Here is a 16172-nt window from a genome sequence, read left to right on the forward strand (position 1 = left end):
CTTTCCACTTTGTTGGTGATTTCTTATGCTGGGCGAAAGCTTTTTAGTTGGATGTGGTCCCTGGTCCCACTGGTTATGTTTTATCTTGTCGCCTGTGCTGCGAGTGTCTGTCCAGACCACCGTTTCTGAGACCCGTGTCAAGGAGCTTTGTTCCTGTGTTTCCTTCTAGGAGTTCATGGGTTCAGGTCTTACACTTAAGTCTTTAATCGATTTCAAGTTAGTTTTTGTGAGTGGTGTAAAATGTGGGTCCAGTTTGATTCTTTTGCACGTGAATACCTAATTACCGCAACACCACTTACGGTAGAGGCGGTCTTTTCTCCAGTGAGTATTCTTGCCGCTTTTATTCGACACACTACTGGCGAGAGCAATTAGAATACCAGAACCAGCATATGATTCAGCGATTCCATTTATGGGAATATATCCAAGGGAAACAAAAACACTAACTCAAAAAGGTATCTGCACCCCTACGTTAACAGCAACATTGTTTACAGTCACCAAGACCTAGCGACAACCTAAAGTGTCCACGGGGAGACGAATGGATAAAGAAGATGTGGTATGTGTACACCGTGGAAATTCATTCTCTTGTAGAAAAAAAGAAACCTACCGCTTGCAACAACACGGATGGACCTTGAAGGAATTAGGCTAAGTGAAATGAGTCCGAGAAAGATACCGTATGGTATCACTTGTACGTGGAATCTAAAACAAACGAAAGGCCAAACTCCTAGAAAAAGAGATCAGACTTGTGGTTACCAGGTGGGGGCGGGGAAGGGAGGGGAAACTGGAGGAAGACGGTCAAAAGGTCCAAACTTCCGGCTACAAAGCAAGTGAGTGCTAGGGATGTAACGAACAGCATGACGACTACAGTTACCACTACTTTACGAGATACGCGACAGCTAAGAGAGTAAATCCTGAGAGTTCTGACATTTGTCCCCTTTTCCTTCTTTTTTTTGTATTTATGTGAGAAGATGGATGTTAGATGAACCTATTATGGTAATTCTTCCACGATATATGTAAATCAAGCCATCACGCTGTATGCGTTCAACTTGTATAATGATGTGTGTCTATCAATTATTTTTCGGTAAAGCTGGGAAGAAAAAAGAGGAGGCATCTTGCCTTGTTCCTGATCTTAGACGATAAGCTTTCAGCCTTTTACCACTAGGGATGATGTTAGCTATGGGCTTGTCATACACAGCCTTCATTAGGACGAAGTGTGTTCCTTCTATACCTTATTTGTGGAGAGAGTTTTTATCATGAAAGGGCGTTGTAATTTGCTGCGTGCCTTTTCTGCGTCTACTGAGGTGATCTACAGTTTCTATTCTACGTTTTGTTAGCGAGGTAGGTCATGCTTATTGACTGATGTGTATCGAATCCTCCGCACATCCCAGGGATGACTCCCACTTGATCACAGTGTAGGATCTGCTAGTTCTTGTGTTGAGAATTTTCACATCTACAATCATCGGGCATATCGGCTTATACTTTGCTTGTCTCTTCATCTGGCTTTGATATCAGGGTAATGCTGGCCTTGTAAAATGAGTTTGGGCGTGTCCTCTCAAGTTTTCTGGAAGAGGTTGAGGAGGATTGGCATAAATTCTTTAAATGTTTGGGAGAATTCATCAGCGTAGCCATCTGGCTTGGGCTTCTCTGCGTTGGGAAGGTTTTGATGACTGTTTAATGTCCTTGTTCCTGGTCTGTTCACGTTATATTTCTTCATGATTTAAGAAATAAATCAAGTTGTGGCAAGCCGTATGTTTCTAGGAATGTATCCATTTCTGCTGGGTCATCTAGTTGGTAGGCACGTAATTGCTCATGGTAATCTCCTAGGATCCTTTGCATTTCCAATTTTGTTGGAGTCTCTCTCCTTTCTTCTTAGTCTAGCGAAAGGTTTGTCCATTTTGTTTATCTTTTCGAGAAAACAGCACCACCCACTGTATGTGCATGTGTATATCCTGCCATATCCTTTTAGTGTATTGGGGAACGAATTAACCCTTTTGTTATTACATAGTTACCTTCTTTGTCTCGTTACGGTTTTGGACTTGAAGTCTTTTTTTATTTTTTAACGTAAGGATAGCTGCTCCTGCTGTCTTTTATTTTCCACTGGCATGGAATATCTTTTCTGTCTCCTCACTTTGAACCTGTGTGTGTTCTTAAAGCTGAAGCAAGTCTCTTTTTAGACAGCGTGCACTTGAGTCTTTGTTTTTTTTTTACCCATGCGTCGAGTCTCTGCCTTTTTGATTGGATAATTTAATCCATGTATACTAAAAGTAATTATTCTAAGAATAACTGGTGCCAGTTCATTCATAGTTTCCACTGCCTTCTAGCTTCCTTGTTCCTTCCGTCCTCTCTTACCGTCTTCCTTCGTGGAGTGATGGTTTTCTGCAGGTGCTGTGCTCTGATGCCTTTTTTCACCATCTTCTGTGTATCTTCTCTGGGGTTTTGCTTTGCTGTTAGCATGAGGCTAACGTAACATTTTACAATAGTCTCTTTAGGGGCGTGTGGGTGGCTCAGTCGGTCGAGTGTCTGACTTCGGCTCAGGTCACGATCTCACAGTTCGTGGGTTCGAGCCCCGCGTCGGGCTCGGTGCTGACGGCTCGGAGCCCGGAGCCTGCTTCGGATTCTCTGTCTCCCTCTCTGTCTGCCCCTCCCCTGCTCACACTCTCTGTTTCTCTCAAAAATAAGTAAAAATGTTAAAAAAAACATTTTTTACATAAAAAAGTCTTTTTAAAGCTGATAATCTCAATCCCACGAAAAAAATACCCTTTTACATTTTTGATGTCACAGTTTACATGTTTTTATATTGTGTATTCATTGACAAAGTGGCGTAGCTCTTTTTAATACTTACGTCCTTTAACGCTTATGCTAGTGTTAGTGATGAACGCATCAGCATACGTGTGTTAGAGTGCTGTGAACTTGACCACGTCCTCACCTGCCTCAGCGTCTTCCGTACGTTGGTCTGTTTTCATGTCAGTAATCAGCCTCTTTGCATCTCAGTTCTTCTCGCAAGGCAGGCTCGTGGCGAGGCCGCCCCCACATATGTTCTCTGGAATGGCTTTATCCCCCTCGTTTCCGAGCGACACCTCTGCTGGGTGTTGTGGTTGGCAGCTTTTTTCTCTCGGCGTTTTGCGTGCATCAGCCTGCTGGTTTCTGACGTCCTTCGTGCCTGCAGACAGCCTGTGTGGGTTCCCTGTGTGCAAGCAGTTGTTCTTGTCTGGCTGCTTTTAAAAGCCTCTCTTTTCCCTGTGGTTTTAGGGACTCGTATTATCGTGTATCCTGGGGAAGGTAGCTTGGGGTTGAAACCAGGGGTGGGGGGTGGGGAGAGGGGCTTAAGCTTTGTGAACTTGTATTTCTTGAACTGAGCTCTCTGCCCTCCTCTCCGGGACTCCAGCAACGTGCACACTGTGTCTGGACGTTCTCCTGTAACTCACGTTGTGTTCCTTCATGCGTCGTCTTTCCCCTTCCTGTTTGTTCCCTTGCGGATGCTTCAAGGGACACGCCTTCTGGTTCGCCGCTGCCTCTTCTCTCTTCCGCCTGCTTCAGAGTCTCCACTGAGTCTTTTAGTCACGGTACTCTTGAGCCTCAAGGTTTCTGGTTTTTATCTGTTTTTTATTACTGTTTTGTAAATAATGTTTTTATTTATTTTTGAGAGAGACAGAGACAGAGCGTGAAGGGGAGGGGCAGAGAGAGAGGGAGACACAGAATCCGAGGCAGGCTCCAGGCTCTGTCTGAGCTGTCAGCACAGAGTCTGACGCGGGGCTCGAACCCACGAACTGAGATCGTGACCTGAGCCGAAGTCGGACGCTTAACCCACGAGCCTCCCTGGTGCTCTGGGGTTTCTGGTTTTTAAAAAAAAAACATGTTTTCTATTTCTTTTCTGGACTCCATTCTCATTTTGTTCACGTGTTGTGTCCTAATTTCATTCACTTGTCTGTGTCTTCTTGTTTATTGTGTTTCTTTAAAAGCATTATTCTGAATTCTTTTCAGACATTTCATGGATCTCCCTTTCTTTGGGGCCACTTGTTGTCGCTTTATTGGTTTCCTTTTGGGGTGTCGTGTTTCCTTGATTGTTGTGATCCCGTGGCCTTGTGTTGACATCTGGACATTTTGAGAAGCGGGCACCCGTTCTGGTCGGTACAGATGGGCTCTAGCAGGGAAGCCTTCACAGGCAGCCCGTCCAGGAACCGCGGTGAGCCGTCTGGCGGGTTGTGGTGGGCTTGCCGCTGGAGTCCTCGGGTAGGCGGCCTGGTGCCTGGGGGTGCAGGGTCAGGTCTGGGCCCTGAGTTCACGGCGGGCCAGCCCTGGAGTCTGTGGGGCATTCGGGCACAGACCGGATGCCCCTGCCCCCGGGAGCACGTCTGTGTCTGTGCTGGAGATGATGCGAAATGGTCTTGTCTGAGCTGCGCTCCACCCGGGCGCTCCGACCCTTCACCCAGGCTCCTTCACGCTTGCCGAGACGTTCTCCTGTGTGGGTGGCTGTTCAACCTGATGTTTCCGGGAGGGGACGACGCCAGAAGCCCCCGTGCTGATGCCGCTTAGTAGCTCCCGTCTTCGTGGACTCGCACGTACAGCTTAAAGTGTCGTCACAAGGACGACTCCAGGCGCGTGTGACTGCGCTGGGCGGTGTTTCCGGATGCTTAAGAATGAGAAGCAGTCTGTTACACACTCTTTCACTAAACAGAAGAGGCTTGTGTCCTGTCTTGTTTCATGAGGCAGCATAACCTTGGTGCTAAAGCCTGACAAGGACGGGAGGGAGGGAGGGAGAGGAAGAGAAAGAGAGAGATGGTTATAGAGCAGTGTTTCTCTTGAAAATCCCAACACTCGTAAACAAAGTGTGGACGAGCTGGATCTGCTAATATTGAATGATAATGTATTATGGCCCAGGTGGGTGGGATTCAGGAATGCAGATTTGTATATTTTTTAAAATGCACGTAGTTTACCACATTAATGAGATAAAGCGTGATCTTGATAAACTCAGAAAAATCGTTTGTACAATTCGATACCTATTCAAGATTAAGAGGCAAGAGTGCTTTTAGCAAACCAGGAATAGAAAGGAACTTTCTTAATCTAATCAAATGAGAAATCTGTGACAGACATCCTGCTTAACTGTGAAATATCGAAAGCTCTGTCCCCGAGATGGATTGAGGCAGGACCGGCTGCTCAGCACTGCTGGGGTCCCCACGCTGCAACACTAGCCAGAAAAGGGGATTTAAGGGTGCCGGGCTTGAAAACCCAGAAACAAAACTGCCACCATTCGCAGAGATAATGTTACAGGTGAAGAAAATCGAAAGCAATGCAGATTCACAGGCAAACTATTAAAAGAAGGGAGAGAAATTTAGTGAGGTGGTGGCCACGTGCCCAACGTACAAGAATTGATTCTTATCACCAGGAACAATCAATAATGATCACTTGTTTATTTATTTATTTGTATTTTTTATTTTAAAGCTGAAGTGAGAGAGCTGAAGGGGCAGAGACAGAGGGACAGAGGTCAGATCCAAGAGGTGGGGCTCAGACCCACAGACCTCGAGATCGTGACCTGAGCTGAAATCCGAGTGGGACGCTTAACCGACTGGGCCCCCCAGGTGTCCCCTGACAACTTATCACAGGGTTTCGGACACTTAAGTTATGTGGAAACTAGCAAAAGGTAAGTAACAGGAAACTAAAATACTCTTGGAGGAAACCTAAGAGATGTAGGCGTTTGGCACGTCTGTGGATTGATTAGAAGCTTCAAGGTGTCCTTTCTTCCCTAAATGGTGGATCACTGCAATTCCAGCTGAACTCGAGACGGGGACTTTTGTGTACATTGACAAGCTTGTTCGAGAAGGTATTTGAAAACGCAAAGGGCCAAGAAGACCGTCCTAAGGACCGAGCAACTCTGGAGGGCGGTGTGGCATTATCACGAGCGTGGGATCAGGCTCCTGGAGGCAGAGCCGTCCGAGGCACCCCGCAGCCCAGAGGAGGGGCAGTGTTGTCCACGGGCGGTGTCCGGGTCAGTCGGATCCCCACAGGGCAGCGGTCGGGGACCCCCTTCGCAGCACACACAGAAACCAGTGGCGGGGGTGGGGCACACGTAGAGGACCGGCACGAAACTTCCGGCAGGCAAACGATGGTGCTCTCTGCACGACCCTGGAGCTCCAGAGGTGTCTGTCACCAGATGCGGAAGTTCCATGTGCAATGGCGTCACCCGGCAGCGGGGACCTCTGGTTCGTCCAAAGGCGCCGGTAGAGAAGGGGCAGGTGTTGTCCGTCTTTTTAGCCCACAAAGGACACGGGCCCAGGGTCCGCGAGGTCGTGAGGTTCCTTGTTATCCGAAGGTGAACAGACAGACCCGTGTCTAAAGGGACCAGACAGATGGAGGAGGGAAGCCATGGTGACGGTTTCTGGAGACGAGGGTAGAAGTGCCCGTCGCTCTTTGCTGACGAATTTTTTAACGAGTAGTGAATTTTTGTCACGCGAACAGATGCTTCGAAAACCCACAAATGGCCACTAAGCATCTGAAAAAGTGCTCGATCTCACTGGTCCGATCCAAGCCACCACGAGACACCTCAGGGTCGCTAAGATGTAAAGGACTGGCGGGATCGATGGCCGTGAGCTCCGGCCTGTGCGCGGTGACGTGTGCAAGGTGGGAGTCCGTGCGGGGCCTAGTGCCCCTGCGGTCCAGCAGCCCGCGTGAGCCCGGCAGTGCAGTGGGAACGCCTGGAGGCCTAAAGGCTGAGGCCGGAGCTGGCGTGGTGTGGGACAGGCAGGCCGGCCGCTGGCATTAGAAGCCCCCGGGGAGGAAGGGGTTGTGGTGGCGGGCGAGCCTGGCCTCGCTGTGGTCCTTGATCTGGGTGCGTCGCCGTGTGAGGACGACGCCCTCGGGTCGCTCTTCAATTTAAAAAGTCAGTTTCTAGGTAAAACACGCGAAAGACAGAAGTTTGCCACCAGGAGACGTTTTAAAGAAGTTTTCGAGACCATCCTTTTGGCAAAGGGAGCGCGATCCCAGACAGAAGATCCTGGGGGACAGGCCAGTGCAGACGCGTGAGCAGTCGGAGAAGCCCCACGAAGAAGACCGCGTCTGCGGGCCTAGAAGGAAAACGAAGGGAGCACATCGTGAAGGGAGCATTCGGAGGAATGGAGGAAGCAGAGAGTTTGGGTTTGGGTCCATCAGGCTGTAGCTCTTCATCCGCTAAAAGCCTAGAAAGCGTGTGCAGCCAAACTAAGTGGGGGGGGGGGGGGCTGAAGGGTGTGTCGATCAAGAGCACAGCCTGGTCTAACCTCAGAATGTCGCCCAGTGTAACTCAGCATGTGAACAGACTGGAGGAGAAGGACGAGAGCCTCTCCACGGAAGCAGAAGTGGCTCTCGATAAAGTTCATTCAGAAGGTTAAAGGGGACTGTCAGCGTTCTAGAAATGAAAGGGAACCCCTTAACCCGACCAAGGGTTTCCACAAACACGGGACGGCGGATGGCGCGCCGCGCACGCACCCGGACTCGGGAGCGCGGCGAGGGCGCCGGGCCTCACCTGGGCTGGGTGGGAGGGGAGGGCCCGCGGGGCAGGAACTCAGCATTCGCCGCTGTGCCCGGTCTGGGATCTGTGATGTTGGTGTCGCTTTTCTCGAGGAGGTCCCACAAAACCTGGATCTGCCCCTTACCTGGTCACCAGCTCCCGGACTTCTGGGAGCCGGTGGCCGAGGGACACAGAGGGAAGGGCGGCGGCCGTGGGACTGGAATGTGGGCAGTGGGCCCGGTTTTCAGCTCACTTCCTGGGCAGCGTCCCTGGGACCCTCTGGCCCGGCCTGTCACGGGAAACCACCCGGAGGCCGGCCCACAGGCCTGATCCGGCTTACACGTACCCCCTGTGGCTCCGCCCACGTCCAGCCCAGCCCTGTGCCGGCCAGCCAGGCCGTCAGGAGGTGGTGAGCCTCGGGTCTGGCCCCTTGCCCCTGGCCCCGTTCCCCGCAAGGACCTCCCCGTGTGACGGACGGCACAGGGGCCCCTGATCCTCGGCCAGGCCGAGGGGGCGTGGGCCGGGGCTCTCTGTGGATCCCAGGCTCTCTCCGCCTGCCCCGGGAAGAGGCATACCTCAGTGAGGGCCTCATGCTGGCCGGCGGGCCTGGGGCAGCTCCAGGAATCCCCCCGAGCCAGACCCGGCTTGCTTATCACAGCTAAGCTGCTCCGTCTTCCTCGCTGGCTCCCTCCAGCCCTTGCCGCGTCTGCCACTGGTGGGCGTTCAAGAATGATCTCAGCGCCGTGGGTGTAGCTGACTTCAGGCCCGTGGCCGCTGACGACCAGGAAAGCCTGTGCTTGCTCTGTTTGGAGTCTGCCACAGACTCACAGATGGATCTCTTGTGTCCTTCGTAAAGTTTGCTTTACCCTCGCGCCTCTCTGGGCAGCCGGACCAGGGCCCCGGAGGCCCAGGGGACTGCCCGAACGCTCCCAGCCCTGCCTCAGCCCTCTCTCCTCTCACTCAGCCACGGGGCTGGGGGCGTCATTTCGTCCGTGAGCCTGGGTGCCAGGGCCTCGCGGGCTGACGGGGGACAAAGGTGGATCACAGGAGGACCCCGTGGTTCTCAGCCAGGGGTATTCTGGCCCCTCCATGGGACGATGGCCAACATCTGAAGACATTTTTGGTTATAGCGGGGGGAAGGGAGTGGCACTGGCGTCTCGTGGGTAGAGGCGGGATCCAGGACCTGTGGGCACTTGGAATGAGGAGGGACAGGGAGGCTGGGAATCGGGGGAGGGAGGAAGAAGAAGGAGAGAAGACACCAAAGGCCCCCACTTCCCCAGCGAGGCCAGGTGTCCCTCAGAGAGCATGGCTGGCTTCTTGTCCCCGTGCCGTCCCTTCCTTTCCTTGTCTGGACTTAGGGCAGCAGCAGGGGCGCTGTGAGGGCAGGAGGGGGAGGGGATGCCTTGGCCCAAGGGGGATCCGGCCCTGCCGTCTGCCTGCTCTGGAGGAGTGGGCGCTGGATGGACTTCTGTGGATGCTCAGGGTGCAAGGGGCACACCTGTCCCTCGGGCCTTTGCTCAGGCCCGTGCCCTGGGGACTTCTTCACTGGCCAACCCCCGGGACGGCCTGGCGGTCCTACAGACTGGGCCATCCTGTGGGCCGAGGCCCTGGGCGGCAGAGCACGTGTGGGAGGTGGGCAGGGGCTCAGCTCAGATGAGGGGAGGCGGGGGACAGACTGGCAGAGTGGAGGGTGTGGACAGCCAGCCCCGTACCCAGGGGTGACGCTGGCCCGGGGGGTGGAGGGGGACGCGTGGACATCCCGGGCCGGCACGGCAGGTCCCACAAAGGCAAGGGAGCGGCCCGTGACCGCGGCCGCCTGCCATGCGGGGTGGTGGCAGAAGTGGGCTGTCGTGACCCGCACCTTAGCGCGAGGGCTCGGCTCCCGCAAACTCGGACCTGCTCCCGCAAGGCCCGGCGTGCTGGCCGAATGGAAAACGGCACCCCCGTAGTCCATCTGAGCCCCGTCCCAGTCGGGCCACAGAGCAGAGGGCCCATCCGTCCAACCGTGCCCTGTCTCAGGCGGTCACGTCCGTCTCCTTCGGTCCACGCGGGTCTCCGCTTGGCCGCAGTGCGCGGCCGTGTTGTAGGAATTGTAGTGTCCCCTGGAGAGGAGATCCCTGTGGGGCGGGAACAGCAGCAGCCGAGGCTGTGCCTCTTGGGGGGCCCTTTGGGGGAGGGGGCAGAATTTCACTCAGGTCCATTACTGGCCATGGGAACATGAACTGTTTAATACAGTGTTTGCCAGGGCCCTCCACTGCAAATTATTCTTATCTTCTCTGTTATACGAAGTATTTTGCACAAAAATATTTTAAAACCGTGTAAACATTTCGTGCTTCCTTAAACTTCCACTTATTTGCCCATTCATTTATCTGAGTTTGAGCTCATGAACTACATTTTTTTTTTAACCCAGAGAGTTTCTTACTCTCGGTGAGCCCCGCCAAGCTGGCTCCCGAGCGCAGTGACGGCCCCGGGGTTCCTGGACGGCGTCCTGGCTGCCTGGTGTGTCAGAGTATTGCAGGAGCGCCTGGCGTTTCCCTGCCCAACTGCAGCCTTTCATCTCTGTAAGGAGTCCTGGTCACTTTTAGTGGAAGATGGTACTTAGAAACCAAGATCTGGGTGCCGCGGGTGCTCACGACCCTGGCACTGGGGCATCACTGCTCCCTGCCGTGTGTGTGTGTGTGTGTGTGTGTGTGTGTGTGTGTGTGTCCGTCCGTGCAGACATACCCATTCGCTCAACACACAGATACACATTTATCTGCTGCTGAATTTCCCTGGTCAGCCAACTGCCAGCTTCCTCCCTTTGTCGAGCGGTCTGCACTTTCGCTTCCTCGATGCACAGAACTCTCTGCTCGATCCTTGCTAAGATTCTGTGGCCGGTGGGAGGCATCTCTCCCGAGCCTGTCATTGGACAGATGGGGCGGCCACGGCCCACCAGGAAATCTGGACCGATGGCAGAACTCAGGAATTGTCACCGAGGCTCTCTGGACAGGTTCCGGAAAGAGCTGCCGGCGTCTCCTGAGTGCTTCGTAAGAGCAAAAAGCGTACAGGCCGTCTGCATCCAAGGTGATTCTGTGGACCGTGGCTCGGGGCATCCGCCACAGACCTCTGGATGCCGGCTGGAGGTCGGGGGCAGCGGGCAATGGTGGGAGGGAGTTCTCCGGCCTGAAGCGCGGAGAGGCGAGAGGAGAGGGTGTTGTAGCAGGATAGCGGGTTTGGCTCCAGGGCCGTGTCCGAGGGCGGCTGGGACTTCGTGTTTTCTGAGGTCATGAAGGAGCCCCTGGCTCTTGAGGCCACAGGACAGCTCCGCTTCATGCCCTGGCCCCTGGGCCGGTGGAGCCTTCCACTCGTTGGACTTGCTGTGGAGCAGGGAGAGGGGCAGAGAGAAGCGAGTTCAACCTGAACCCTCGGTAATCCAGTGTTCATGTGCCCTCTCTCTGCCGTAGGCAAGGCGCTCTGTCTTCCCCACCTGGAGGCGGTTAATTGGAAGGAAAATCATGCCCGCTTGTGCCACACTTCCTTTGTCAGGGCACGGGGCCAGTCCCCCGGGCCAAGCCAGCCCTCACCTGGAGGTTGCCACCATCATTTGCCGATCTGCCTGCTCTGGCCCGTAGGACCCCAGCCCCTTCTTTGTCCCAGGTTCGGCTGCGGAATGGCCTGGCTGGGGCCAAAAGCACGGAAGGAAGGTTCTCAGGAGGCTCAGACACAGGGGCAGCATTAAATTCCCAAACTCCTGGTTGACCGGGGCTTTCTCCCATCCCTCAAGGCTGACCAGCTCCCGGGGCCGAGCCACGAGGGGCCACCGGCCACAGGGGTCCTCGCCGCTGAACACCTTGCCTTGAAAGGAAACGTGCTCCCTGCTGTAGGAGCAAGAGAACGTGGGAGAGAATGTTGGCCAGTGACACGGGGGTGCTTGGAATTCAGGAAGGGGGTTCTGACTGGTACCGTGTGTCATTAGGACAGGCCGTCAGCCTTCACTCCAGCCTCCAGGTTACTGGCTGATTCTCCCCATCTTCCTGCATGGATGGCTCAGCCCTCGCGTGTCCAGACCTCTCTTCCCCCTGATGTCCTTTCTCAACCTGAACTTCGTGGCTCCTTGTGCCTCCTGGGTAAGGAGTCCCCCAGTTAGATTCTGCCACATTGACTGGCATTTCTTTTCTTGGTCTAAAAACACCGTTTCAAGGATCAAAATGACCTTATGTTTTGCAGTGGTGATGGGAGACTAAAATCCAATGAATTGGCCATTTTGGTGAAATGTGTAGCATCTTAATTATAGCACAATAAAGCTGTGATTTTTTTTTTTTAAAGGGCCTTACCATTCTAATTAAAATAAGTGAGTTAATCATAGCAGCATAACTCTCTGCTCTGGCCTTTCATCGTTCTCTTAATTCCTTTGGCCTTCCCCTAAATTTGGTCTTCCAGTAAATGGGTGTAGAAGGGAGGTCAGACGCCATCATCTCTTTGCATGGCAGTCCCAGTCCCAGATAGGGAGTGGTAGGGCTAAGACAACCCATAGATCTTGACCTGGGCTCTTCCCGTGTGCTCGCCATCAGTGGACGTTCTATGATTTCACACTGGTCACCATCCTGGTCTAATTGGGTCATTTTCAGATTGATTAGTCTGAGTCTCTTGACCTTTTCATTGTTTTTCTCTGAACCTCTTTTTTTTTTTTTAATTTTTTAATGTTTATTTATTTTTTGAGAGAGACAGAGACAGAGCAGGAGCAGGGGAGAGAAGCCCCCACAGATGGCTGTTAGATATCAAGGAGACTCCTTCCTTGATTGGAAATCTGTTTCTCATTCATGGTGGCAAACAGTGCTAAAAATAAGAAATGGGAGGCGTGTGGACCATTTGGGGATTCAGGACAGACTGTAGGGCCAGCCTCCGAGGTGGCCTCGATGATCTGCTCCTCGTGGTGTTCACGCCCTGTGCCGGCCCCTCGCACGGCGAGCCTGGGCCAGGTCCACGTGAGGAGTGTATTACGGCGGAAGTGAGCGCGGGGCTCCTCCTTGACGTGAGATTATAAATGCCTTGTGGCTCCTGCCTCCGTCTGCTGGGGAAGCCAGCCGCCATGCCGTGAGGACCCTCCCACGGGCATGTGGGGAGGAGCTGAGGCCCCCAGCTGGAGCCAGCCAGCTTGCTAGCCGGCGAGGGGCCCCGGTCCAGCCTTCACATGAGACCGCAGGGCATAGCCCAGGTGAAAACTGCCCAGCCCACAGAAAGGGCGAGAGAGAGCAAGTGATTTTGCTGTTCAATGCCACCAGTTTTGGGGTGGTTTGCCACACAGCACGAGGTTACCAAAACAAGCACACACACCCCCCCCCCCCCCCGCCACACACACAGGCTACAGATGAGCGGATGCGCCATAGTTTTGGACGAGGGACAGATAAAATCCTCCTTTTTTACCTCCCTGAGACCCTTGTCAAGATCCTGGAGTAAGTGCTCCCTGCCCAGCATCCCTGATCTGCCGTGGGGTTTCAACTCCCCCGGTCCTGGAGCATCCACGGTAGTGTGCAGGCCCGTGAGGAGGTCTGTTGGACAAGCCAGGCCACCTGCCACCTTCACTGACAACAGCCAGCCTCGCAAGTTTACCCCTCGGGAGGCTGGTCTCTGGTTCTCGACGCGTCCCCGAAGTTGGGCGTGCTGGCAGCAGCCCGCGCATCCTGCGTCTGCCTCACGAAAGAAAACGCCTTGTCTGAAATGCCTGTGTCAGAATTGGAGGTAAACCAGCTGCGCTCGAACGGCTGGGGGAACTCGAAGGCCGTGGCCCTGCCCCCGCCCCGAGACTCCGGTTCGGTCCTCCAGAGCGCACCCTGGCACCCGGAGGTCCGGAACCCGCCCGGGAGTAAAAAGTAGAATCCAACAAGTACAGGCCGTCCACAGTCTTAGGAAATTGTTCTGGAAACGGTGGTCTGACCTGAAACGGTTTACCCTTAGTCGCATTTGCTGCAGGAAGATCTGTCACGGTGCTGTGGAGGGCAGGACGCCCAGCGTGGCTTTTTAGGTAGGGAGGGCCACAGAGCCCACAGCTGACGGGCTGTGTCGACAACCGCCCGGGCTCCACCTGCCACAAACCCCCGTCACGAAGCGAAGCAAGTCTCGCGGCCCGGAGCTCCCTCGCACGGTGGGTGCTCACGGAGCGCTCAGAGAAGGGCTTGGCCCTGCATCGGTCGGGGCCCTACCAGACCGGGGGGAACTGGGGGCAGCATTCACACACGTCAGAGGTGGACCCTGAGGCTTGGGCTCACGGAGTCCGCCGCGCAGCAGGGAACAGTCGGCCGCAGTCCAGGGCGAACGTCTTCTTCCGCAGGAAATCGCTCTCCTCTCAGTGTCCTTCAGTCCAGGGGGTGAGGCCCCCCCACATCTCAGAGGGCGCCCTCCTTTACCTGGAGCTCAGCCACGCGTGCCAGGCACCTTCCCAGCAACACCCAGATGCGAGAGTGACTCAGCACCTGGGGGACCGCCAGCCCCGCTCCCGAAGGAGCCGCCTGTTGGGATTCTGTCCCCGACACCGAGAAACTTCCTCGCTCAGCTGTGTGCCCGTTGTGCCCGTTGCTGTGTGCGCCCGGGCTGCGCCGGGAGCTGCCTCTCGCTTGCGGCAAGAGCCCCCAGCGCTCGGGGGACCCCTGGCATGTGGGATGCTTTCAGAAGTGTTTGTTGAATCGTGATCTGTGCGTCCATGCCGTCACGGTGATGTGCACGCCGATGTGCCCGTCGGACGCTGATGACGTGACTCGTGAGGCCCTTGCACCGAAGAGCGCCGTCCAGACGAGCCCTGAAAGGGAGGCGTCGGTGAAACCCACGTCTTTCCCGCAGATCCCGTGGGGTGGGGTCTCTCAGCCTGCAGGGTGGCTCCGGGCTTTGGTGTAAGATAGGTGCAAGCCCCAGCCCTGCCACCTGCTAGCTGCACGACTTGGGCAAGTCACTGGGCCCTCTGAGCCTCGCTGGTCCCACCCAGAAGTCCGGCAGGCAGCACCGGACCCGGGCAGGGGAAGGCTCTGGGGGGCGGGAGGCGGGGTCGACTCTCTTATTTTTAGAGATCTGTTTCCTGATTATAAAAAGCCAAGCACCCTGATCGTGGGCAACCTCAAACATCCCGAAAAGCAGGAGGAGGAGGGTGAAGCCCACCTACAACTCTGCCATCCGGACTCGCCCAGCACTGAAGTCGTGGAGTGTCTTGGGTTCAGGGTCTCCCTGTGCGTTCCTTTCCCCCCAGCCCACCGCAGGGTCAAGATTCAACGCCTCAGACATCAGGTGAGGACGCGCTAGAAATTCTGACCTCTGTCTCCACGCACGGGTCCTGTTTCTAGGTCCCGTTCCACCGGTTCCGGACACAATTACTTACATCTACACACGGGCTTAGGGAAAATCCCTGCAAAGGCGGAAGGCCGTTAGCCATGCCCGTGAGCTGCTGGCCCACCCGCGTCCAGACTCTTCTTAATTTACCGCCCCCCACTTGGGGGCGTCGAGGTTCCGATTAGTTGGCATCTGTGCAAAGCGTTTTCTGGATCTTGGACCTCCTCCGGAGAGGAGGTGCCGTAGAATGACCTCCATCAAAGGTGAACAGCATTTTCAAGGCTGCAGGCACACATCAGCCAATTGGCGGGTCACACGTGAAGAGTGCACGGGCCTGGCCACGGCCTGCGCGAGCCCCAGCGGCGGGACCAGGCGAAGGTGGAACCTGTCTGGACTTCCACGCGTGTCGCACGTACTCCTGATCGTGCAGTCCTGAACCTCATCCCCACGAGAGAGGGACCAGTAGCGTCTGAATTTTGCCAGGCTCAGAGAGGGTTAACAACTTGCTTTAACTGGCCCGGCCAGGTGGTGGTCAAGTCAGGGTGTGATCCCTGCGTGCTGCTGCCTCCTGGGGCCATACGGTGTGCATGCTGAGGGGCCTCGCCCCTTCCCTCCACGTGGGGCCACGGAGGCTCTCTGGAAGAGGCCGCAGAGAGGTACCTCCGTGGGCTGGAACTCAGGTGTCAGCTGAGTTCTGCCATCAGAAATGAGAACCAAGGTTGGGAATGTGTCCTTTCGGTCTCCCGGTCAAATGGCTACCGAGGGTCCTTTCTGATGGCAGGGTAGTCAGGAAGAAGGAGACTGGAGACCCCAGGGACCCTTTGGAGGGTTGTGTGAGCCCTGTGTGACCGGGGGACATACTGGTGACAGCCTTGCTTGGTCCCTGTGGCTGGACAGGAATAAGGACGTGAGCACATGTGTGAGCGTGCGTGTCATGAGAGCCATGTGGAAGCATGCGTGTGCGAGTGTGCCTGGGGCCTCTGGGGGGCTGGGAGTTCTCTGAGGGGCTGCTGTCCCCCGAGAGGTCAGTCCTGTCACCTCTTTCCACATCCGCTGTGGAATCCGCATCTGGCGCATGGAAGGAGCTCACAGCAACTTCAGGGGTAAACTATGGTCATGTTATGCTCCCATGACTCAGTTTCCCTGGTAGCTGAGAGCCGAGGATGCCTTGGTAAGCGGACAGATCAGGCAACTCTGGGGCCGCAGGATGTGTAGGCTCAGAGGAGAGACCGGCTTTCGTGTTTGGTGACCCTTGCCTGCACTGGGCACGTAAATGGCTCCCGCCAAGTTCATTGGTCAGTGGGTGCTGTTGACATCTTGCAGACGTGGACGTGGGGGCTCACGAGGGAACACGACCGGCTGGGCGTCCACGGAGAATTAGGAGGGGCAGGAATCCAGCCCG

This window comes from Neofelis nebulosa, chromosome 17 (genome assembly GCF_028018385.1).
Source record: "Neofelis nebulosa isolate mNeoNeb1 chromosome 17, mNeoNeb1.pri, whole genome shotgun sequence".
NCBI lineage: Eukaryota > Metazoa > Chordata > Mammalia > Carnivora > Felidae > Neofelis > Neofelis nebulosa.